General features: G+C 42.4%; 1 pseudogene; it reads right to left on the bottom strand.

Annotated features, from left to right (window-relative positions):
* Positions 1-7,109: 7,109 nt before the first annotated feature.
* LOC147825690 (olfactory receptor 13A1-like) lies at positions 7,110-7,736 on the bottom strand (annotated as a pseudogene).
* Positions 7,737-10,366: the final 2,630 nt, after the last annotated feature.

Below are 10,366 nucleotides of genomic sequence, written 5' to 3'. Positions count from 1 at the left end.
CCCAACACTCTCTGTGCACTGGGGACCTGTGGAGGAAACTGAGTTGCCTTGGTGGCTATCACAGGGTCTGTCGAATGAAAGTGCTGTGGTTTCAGCTTGTTCTGAAGAGCTCGTCCCTCAGATGCATGTGCAACCCACTTTGATGCAGGATTTCAGGTAGGTTATTGGGGTAAAAACAGAGTTCTGGGCTTCACAACAAGGCAGAGAGAGCCATGGCTTCCAGCTGTGGGGAACTGCCCTCCCCACCACCTATTCCAGAGGGGCTAAGGCTGAGGGTCACTCACAAATAGGAGAACTTGAGCTACTGCTCAGTTCAGCTTCATCCTTGTCCAGCCTCCAGGAAGCATGAATATAGTAGGGAGAGATTCCAGGATATCTCCAGGTAGCCTGAGTTCTGTTTCCTCTTAGAATATTGCAACAGTTGTGTTTACAGCACACTCAGGAGGTCAGACAGATGAGAGGTAAGGAAAACCCAAAACATAAAATGCTGCCACCTCACCTGGTCACATCCACAGCAGCACCTTGGGTAAAGTGTCCTCACAAGGACTTGTTCACTCATCATCAGACACTGCTGTCAATCTCAGCTGGCAGTGTCACCAGAGCTAGAGGAGCAAGGCAAATCTATACAACGCAGGGAAGAACTAAGCCTCTCTCCACATCAGTTCTGCTGTCCTCTGTCCTGTGCAATCCTCACACTACCACCTCACATTTGGCTCACAGTGCAACTCTGCAGCTGCTTGTAAATACCCACTAGATAAACCGCAACCCCAGGCTCACAGGTGCCAAATTCCAAATAAACAGATAAAAGCAGATTGTTTGGATGTTTAGAGAAATTATTCTTTAAACTTAAGAGTACTGGAGCTTGTTTTCAAATTTTCCATTTGCACACATTTCACTAGATCATATCCATTAATTTAAATGATTATTTTCATGCACCTTTATAAAGCTGGGGCCATGATAAACTATTTCCTGGTCTCATCTCACCTCCTGTCTTTCTTAGAGGCTTTGTTTGGGAAGTATACAATCTTCACGTATATTATAAGGATATGTCCCAGTTGAGGTGGCTGGAGAATAACAGACCTGAATGTCACCTGTGGGAGTGTCCTCATAGGCATGCCAAGTACTGGTGTAATGACACAAATCAAACAGGCATCTGTTATATTGAGGAAGAGACTGATAGAAATTAACATAGAAAGGTTGTATGCTGCATTTTGTCCAGGTTGTTCATTTTGCTTTTTCATATAATTACAGAACTTTGATCCTTAAAAACAATGCTCAGAAGAATTCTTAGTCTTCTTCATGGCTCTTAGTCATTTTCATAAAAATGAAAATACCCACCATTTTCAAAATATGGTCATTTATATTCAAACATGTACAGTATATGGAATCAACATCCCAACAGTAGGTGCTTACAAAAAATGGTAAATTTCTTCTTGGAATTCCTGCTATCCACTGAAGAAACTTGCTTTTCACTACGACTAAAAGACAAAAAGTAGTCATCAGCTTTTATTAGGAAGCAGAATTGCTTTAAAATAAAAATTAAAAAGAGCAAAGTGGGTGATATCTGTTAGTATGAGTGGGGACAATAAGACACCACAGGCTCTATATCATCTGTAGTAGCCAAACAAGTGCTCGAGGTGAAGGACCATAGACCTGGGGGGACCAATTAGTCAGAAACACCTGCCTCACTTGGGGAAACCATGCCTGCATTCAGGACCCTCTGGGGAAGCTGACCAGTGCCTGGGGACAGATCCAGTCCTTCCAAGGGAGATTGGTATGACTGGTGCTCCCTGGCTGGGGCAAAGCTGGTACTCTATACTGCCTGCTGCCCAGGGACTGGCTTCCAACATCCCTGTTAGTGACTAGGGGAGGGTTCAGGGAGCTGATAGGTCAGGAGATGAGATGTTCATGTCATTGAGCCAATGAACCACGCAAACCATGGTTCCTGCTCCAGGCAGAAGCACACAAAATTCCTAGGCCAGAGCAGCCCTGTACCTGGTCAGTAGCATGGGCTGTTGCCAGGCATCACAAGGGTCAAGCTTCTCAGAATGGCTGATGGCTATCTGTTAAGGCCACTTTTGAGTGTGGATTCAGCTTTTCCAGCTCAATTTCTTTACGCAGTGACCAAACACACCTGATCACGAAGATGGCCCCAAATCACCTCCAGTTTGGCCAGTTTTAGGGCAACAGAAATTATCTTGCCCTGGGAAGATGATGCTGACCTGAGCTAGCATTAACCTGGTGCTAGCAGGCTGCTCTGTGCCTAGAAAGGTCATCTTAGTATTGTTTTTTTTTCAAGGAACAGAGCCATTTGATGTGGAAACATGGCTGGCTGGTCACCAGTTTCTCTCCGACAGCAACATACTGCAGGCCTTTGGTGGTTTCCTCAGCTCTGGAAGCACCACTGTTGGGGCCCACTTTGATCTTTACCCACTATGCTTCAGCACAGAGGGTTTATCCCTTAATCTTCCACTGGGGGATTCAGAGATACAGTTAGCATGTCACTGGGCTACTTACACAGAAGGGAGAACAAGGTGTGTTTGTTCTTCATTACCTTCCTTGAACCCTTCACCCTGCCTCTACCTACCCCTGCACAAACTTAAACACCTGAAACCTGTGTGCACCTAGACCAGCACTTCTGATCCTCACATGCCATTGCAGTATGGGGCCCAACGATCTGTTCAGTCATTAGAAATTGTCACACCAGGTTCCAGGTGCATCTCAGGGATGCAGAGTTGGGCTGGCCATAACAGTGTCCTCCTTTCTACCCCATCAACCAGCAAAAGGCATGACCAGCACATTTGTCAGGAAAGTGCAATTGTTCTGTCCATTCCCTCCACATATATAGCTCCTTCTTGAGCCTCTGTGGAATGGCAGAGGTTCAGGCATTGGTGCCAAGTCACAGTATGTGAGGACAGGGACACACATTCATGTTCCCATATAGCCCCTGTAGTAATGACCAGTTGGTATGAAACAATGGAAGCCCAGCCCCCTTGCCTATGAGAACTTGATGCTTCTGTGCTCTCTGTGGGATGAACCTGAGGCAGAAACTCCATTTTAAATCACACTTGGGTGGGGGATTTAGCTCAGTGGTTCCACTGGCTGCCTTGCAAGTGCAAGGACCCGAGTTCGATCCCCAGTATGAAAGAAAGCAAAACAAAAATATCACACTGATACTTGGCTCATTCTCATTCACTAACTGTTTTCCCTGATGCTCCCCTGTTATAAATCCTTACATGACACACAGTACTCATGTGAGAACCTGTCCCCAAGGCAGTCTTCCAAAGGCTACTAGTGGTTACTGATATGTGTTCAAGGGACAAACAGCTTATAATTCACAAAGACAACAGCACTGATGAAAGCATATATCTTAGGCAATGATGAATTTAGCAAAGAAGAGCTTTGCAGACCACCCTTACCTGAAAGGGAGCATTGCGTGCTGCCCCAAGACCAAAGTCCCAGCAACTCCAAGTCCTTTCAAAAAGGTCACTGATGCCACAATTACATCTTGCTTGGGAGCCAATGCAAGGAGGCATACAATTGTCCTCTCCTCCTTTCACTATCTGCTCCTTCCTGTGCCAGTGTCTCCTTTCAGAAGACTGGGTGGGGACATGTCAGGGTGCACTCAGATTCTGGAACCTGCCCATTTGGCTCCTTTATTTCAGCTATAGCAAAAAGCTGGCATCTGTGGTCTTCAAGTATCAAGTGTGTAGTCAATCTTTAGACTCCCACAAAAGCCACAAGTATAATCTGCTGTCCAGTATCAAACTTCCCCAGAAGGACATATGGATGCTACTCTTTCAGCAGATCCTCACTGAACACACACTGGTGCCAGGTATCTTGCATTGTTATTCTTGGTGCAAATCAAGGCACAGGAGGTCCTCGCTGATGCATTTTACACCTACATTCTAGTGTGCCACACTAGTGTAGAGAACATTCATTTGTTCAACTGATATTTGCTAAATGCCTCCTGCATATCAGCTATGGTTGTAGATGCTGGGTATAAATCCTGAGCTAAAAAATAAAGTTGTACAATATAAAAGTGAACAGTAAAATATAAAACTTGATAATTAAACAACAGATTTAGATAAAGATCTGTGATATTGAGGAAACAAAAAGAATAGTGCGATGTGACTTTTGGAGGAAAACTCTCAGATAAAGGTAAAGAAAGACTGTGAGGTGGCATTTCATCAGAGACCTGAATAACAAAGTTCCAGTGTAGTGATAGAGGCAGCAGTGGGGACCAGCAGGCACGTTTGATGGACTGTAGGCTGGGGAGCCTGAGAAAGGGGAGGGTGAGAGTAAGGAAACTGACTACAAAAGGGAGCTGCATTACATAGGACCTTGAAGAATTGGTGTGCAGACTGATTTTACACATAGTGTAAAAATAATCAATTTCTTTGCATTTTAGATGATAATCTAGGGAAAGGAGAAAGGTCACCAAGGAAGTAACTTGCTGACCTTTATCCCCGTGCTCTGTAGGTCAAGCCTTCTTCAATCACTCTGCTATACAGGTCCAGGAGATCTGGAACATTTATGCCCAGGTTCTCTCCAGCTTCCCTCTGTGGCCCCAGGACACTCAAACCAAACTGTGGATAAGAATGTAAAGTAGTTGACCCCTGAGCTGGGCCCTTGTGGATGAGTTTGTTCACAGTCAGACTTACCATAGAAATCTGCCTGAACCAGGATGGAGCCAGGTTTCAGAGTGCTCAAATCATTGTAGAAGCAGCCCCTGAGCACCATCAGTTCTGGAGAATAAGCTACCCTCAGAGTGTGGACCAGGATCTCTTATCCCACAGGACCCCCAAGTAGACTTCCTATCTGCTGATAGCTGCCATATGCAGAAGTTACCTGGTCCATGAAGTCTGGAAACATTGGATCAAACTTGTAGACAAAGGTGTTCTTGCTGCAGGACCTTTCAGAACCTAGTTGTTACTGTCTCAAGAGTCTGACAAAGAATTGAACATAATTTTGTAAGGTTTTTGGTCACAACTTTGCCTTTTATTGAACATCTATTTTACTTGGGAAAAAGTCAGTCTAAGGCTGGACGCTGGCTTTCCATTACATGGTAAGGAGTGGTAAGGTGTGAGAGGAAAGAGAACAATGCTTTCAGACTCAGTCCAAGGTCCAAACCCACGTGTGAGAAAGAGGATCTGAGGAAGTAGCCCTCTGGCTTCTGCTCGGCACCCCACAGTCAGGACTGTAGCATCTTCCTCCTAGCAAATCACTGGGATTTGGTCTCTAAATCCACAGCTGAAATGAGTAGAACTCCTCATAGGCTGCAGAACCTTAAAAATTAAAAGAAATCCTACAAGGTTCTCCGAGAGGGGGGCATTTTTCTTACCCATATTCTTACTCAATATTCTGTCTTTTCTTACCCAATATTCTGTCTTTTGAAGAACACTTTTTCACTGCACATCCAGCCAAATCCGTATTACAGTATCAGCCACTAATCAAGTGAATTTATTCAAGTGTATTTACTGGACCCCTGTGATGCATCAAAATCTGTGCTATCTGTTGGAAATTCAATGTGAGAGAAAGGAAGGACAGCCACTCTCCCAGAGAACATGTAGTTCAGTGTGACACACCTTGTCTGAAGTTAAAATTATGCTGTTCCACATTATGTAGAGAGGAACAAAGACAAAGAGCACAGCAGTTTCTTGTTAGAAAAAAGCTAGCAAGAACAGGAGCAACATTTTGAACATATTGAAAGAAAAGAGCCAGTCACCCAGATTTCTATGCTCATCAAAATTTTTTTCAAAAATGACATAAAATAATCACATTAAAAGTAAATGGCCTGAATATCCAAATTAAAAGGTAAAGATTGTTCAGAATTGCATAAGAATCATGACCTAACCATATGTTGCCTGCAAAAAAATTATTTTCAATGTGAAGACGCAAGTAAGATTTAAAAAAAAATCAAAATAATATGCCATCCAACAGTTAAGTGAAAGCTGGAATGAACATTTTAATATCAGAATATGTTAACTTCAGAAGAAAAAGTAGTACCTGGGATAAAGAAGGCTGTTTAACAATAAACAAATACATGACCACAAGAGGTTTTGCACACAATTGTTCAAGGAAACTTTATTTCAAACAGCCAAAAATTAAGAACCAACCAACCAACAGGAATTAGATAAATGTAATGAGCTATATTCATAGAATTTGATGCTAACTGAAATTTTTTGAAGGACCACATACTGATACACACAGCAGCATGAATGAATCTAGAAACTATTGTGCATGAAAGAGGCAATATGACACCATAGCATGAAGTTCTACAACACACACCATTGACGCATAGCTTAAAAATCAGAACAGCTAATGACCTCAAGAAAGGGTGAGGCATGGAGAAGCCAAGAAGACAGTGACTGAAACTTCCTCGGTGAAGGCACATCCCATATGTGACATGGATTGTATTACACAGCTCTATGTATTTGCTAAAACTCCACTGATGCACGATTAATTATGCATTTCATTGTTGGAAGATTATATATAATTAGTAAAAAATTACACCAAAAATGTAATAAAAGTGGAACTCTAATTATATCCAGAAGTATTTAAAGGGAGCTGAACTGATGTTTGCAGCTTGCTTTGGTATGCACTAAATCAGATGGATGAATAAACCCCTGATTAAATGAGTAATGAAACAACTGTAGTAACAAGTTAATGGTAGAATATAGGTGGTAAGTAAATCATGTCTCCTATGAAGATCTGTCAATTTTGCCATATATTTGAAACCTTTTACAACAAAAATTGTAAAACTTATAACCTCAGACACAAGGTAGAAAATACATCCCAATAACAGATCTGGGAGACTGAGTAGAAAGTATCAGAGCATCCAGTAGGTCAGCTCTGTCAATGGGGCTGGGGTTGAGAGATGGAAAGTGAGTCAGATCTGCTCCAGTTAAAGTGATAGGCTTTAGGGTGGGTTGGATACAGGAGCTAGGAAAGAAGACAAGAAGTTGCCAATAATGATGGCTTTTGTAAGTGGACAGGTCTGAAAAGTAGACATAGAGCTTTGTATATGCTGAATGATGGCCCTCGAGAAATTTTAGGCACCTGTGTTAGCTGGAAGTTGCCCAGGTAGTTACAGTGATGATCTGGGATTAGAAGTTGAACACATCAAAATAAACATATACCATGACAATCATGATGTTCATGTTGGTTGGGCTGCAGGCTGGCAGTAGCAGTATGGGGACTTTGGACAGAAGGTAATAGATCTGATTGGGACCACAGAAATCCAGCCATGCCATCAGGCTCATGTGCAAAAATGTGCTGACTGCACTGACAACCCTCCTGGCAAGCAAGACACAGATGGGTCAGTTCATTCTCATGCTGTAGTGCAGCAGGCAGAAGATGGCCACATAGTGTTTATAAGCCATGGCTGTGAGCAACAGCAGCTTGGCCTCTAGAGACCAAATCAGGAAGAAGAGTTCGGCCATATAGCCCTCATAAGGAGTAGTGTTATTGTTGGCCACCAGGCACTCTAGCAGTTTGGGGAGGACAGTAAACATGCACAAGATGTCTAACAGGGCTAGGTTTGTGAGCAACAAGAACACTGGAGTGTGCAGGCCTGAATTCAGGCTGATAGCTATGAAGATAAGGGTGTTTCCTGTAAAAGCCATGACATAAAGCAGGTGGTAGAAGGTCAAGATCAATGCCTAGAACTGAGGATCTCCAAAGAAAGTCTATAGGACAAATTCTACTACATCTGTATGGTTATTTGATGCCATTTACTTGCAATCCCCAGGGGTTGCTGGGATACAGCTGGGCCTGGTGGACAAGGTACAAGGTAAAGGATGGCCCATTGTTTTGCACTGGGTCCTGCTGAGCCTGAGAATGTTTGCTGTCGGGACCTTTACTGTAGAAACACATAATTAAGATGGTTATGTAGTTCCTGTGCCCAATATAGCATTGACTCTCTTTTCTGAACACAGTGACCCACAAAAGCAATACCTGCTTCTTTAGGCCAGGTATCATCTCTCCATAAATGACAGAAAGTGCAGTGTGGGTCTTTGTTTGGATTTTGAACATGACCTATCTTATCTCAAGATGCAGAGATTATTGTGCATACCATGTGTCAACCCCACTAGGTCAGGCCAAGGACTAAGTCTATCACTGGACACAGACTCTAGAGAAACTGAGCTATATCAGCTGGGGCAGGGTTGGGGAAGTTTTCACAGAGGAGGCTGAGGGGGATGTTTTGAAAAGGAAGGACATGCCCAGGGATTAAAAAAGGTCTTGGGGGCCAAGCAGTTCCCACATGCAGCTAGGACACACAGAGGTCTGGCTCTTGGGGGCATTTCCCTTAGTAATCAGATTTGTGGATCAAAGTGGTACAACTCTTTCATAGAAACAACTGCTGCCTATCCCTGCCATCCACCATATGTCAGCTCTTGTGCATAGGGTAGACCCCTCTGAAGTAGGTAGGATAGCAGTTCTTCTCCTTCCCCTGTGCCAAATAGAAATTGTCCCTCAGTGGGTATCAGGCTATGCAAGACAGGAATATAATGACGCTCAGACCAGCTCAAAATCTTCCAGCCAATGTATCACCCAGCTCTAAAGCCTGTAGACCCTAACACCCAACTCATATGCTTATCACATCACACATCTCTGACTGCCTGCCCAGGACCTCTGAATGGGGCTAGCTTAGGCCAAGGAGCAGGCAAGTCAATAAACATCAGGATAAAAAGTCCAGTCCCATTTTTCTTCCTGTGCCTGTACCTAGCTCTGGGATACTCATAGAGTGGACATCTGGAGGCCCCAGAACCTGCCAGAGACACTCACATGACCTATGAGTACATGTCAACCAAGGGTCCATCCCATGGGCACATCCTAAACAAGGAAGTCTGTCTTCTTCCACCTGAACAGACATTATTGATTTACAGAGTGGTTGGAGCCTTTTTGACTTACTAATGAAGCTAGAGAACAGGGCTGCCATGGGACTTGACATCTCTTCCTGTGGTAGCTTTGACTCTCTCATTGTTAAAAATGGACTTTTGGTGGAGTTTTTGAGGTCTTCTCTATAGGGTATCATGTTGTCCACAAATAATGACAATTTGACTTCTTCCTTTCTTATCTTTACTCCTTTTATTCGTTTCTCTTGTCTAATTGCTATGGATAATGTTTCCAAAACTATATTGAGCAGGAGTAATGATAGTGGACATCCTTGTCTTGTTCCTGATTTTTATGTGCAAGATTTTAGTTTTTGACCATTTAATATGATATTGGCTGTTGGTTTTTCACAGATGACTTTTGTCAGATTGAGGTAGAGACTGTCTATTCCAATTTTTTGTAGGATTTTTATCATGAGTGCATGTTGGATTTTGTCAAATGCTTTTTCTGCATCTATTGTGATGATCATTTGTTTTTTGTCCTTGGCTGTATTAATATACTGTGTTGCATTAATATACTGTGTTATATTTACTGATTTGTGTATGTTGAATCATCCCTGCATCCCTGGGATGAATCCCACTTGGTCAGGGTGTACAATCTGCTTGATGATCTTCTGCTTTCTATTTGCCAATATCTTATTAAGGATTTTTGCATCTATGTTCATGAGTACGATTGGACTATAGTTATCTTTTTTGGTTGGGTCTTTCTCTGGCTTGGGGATCAAGGTGGTGCTTGCTTTCAGGAATGAATTTGGAAGTATGGCCTCCCTTTCAATTTCTTTGAAGAGTTGAAACAGTAGTGGCAATAATTCCTCTGTAAATGTCTTGTAGAATTGAGGAGTGAAGCCATCAGGATCTGGGCTTTTTTAGTTGGTAAAATATAATTACATTTTCAATTTCATTAATTGATATTGTGTCTTTTAGAATTCTTAGGTCCTCTACATTCAATTTTAGTAATTCATACATATTTAGGCATCTGTCCATTTCTTCTGTGTTTTCCATCTTATTGGCATATAGGTTCTTGAAGTAGGTAGTGACAATCCTCTGGATTTCTGCTGGGTATGTTGTAATTTCACCCTTTTCTTTCCTAAGTGGGTGGATTTAGGCCTTTTCTTTCCTTTTTTGATAAGGTTGTCTAAGGATTTGTCAATTTTGTATATTCCTTTGAAGAACTAACTCTTTCCTTAATTGATTTTTGTGTCATTCTCTTAGTCTCCATTGTTTTGATTTCTGTTCTGATCTTTATAATTTCCTTCCTTCTATGAGCTTTGAGTTTGTCCTGCTCTTCTATTTCTAGAAGCTTGAGGTTCAGCATCAGGTTGTTTAATTCAGCTCACTCTGTTTTCCTAATGTGAGTATTCACTGCTACGAATTTCCCTCGTAAGACTGCTTTCATTGTATCCCATAGATTCTGATATGTTGTATTGTCATTGAGATTTAATTGTAGGAACTGGCTGATTTCTTCTTTA

This window comes from Heterocephalus glaber, unplaced genomic scaffold (assembly GCF_053883595.1).
Source record: "Heterocephalus glaber isolate CG9 unplaced genomic scaffold, H.glaber_assembly_v1.0 deba00001497, whole genome shotgun sequence".
NCBI lineage: Eukaryota > Metazoa > Chordata > Mammalia > Rodentia > Bathyergidae > Heterocephalus > Heterocephalus glaber.
This window is presented reverse-complemented; position numbering and strand designations above follow the sequence as displayed.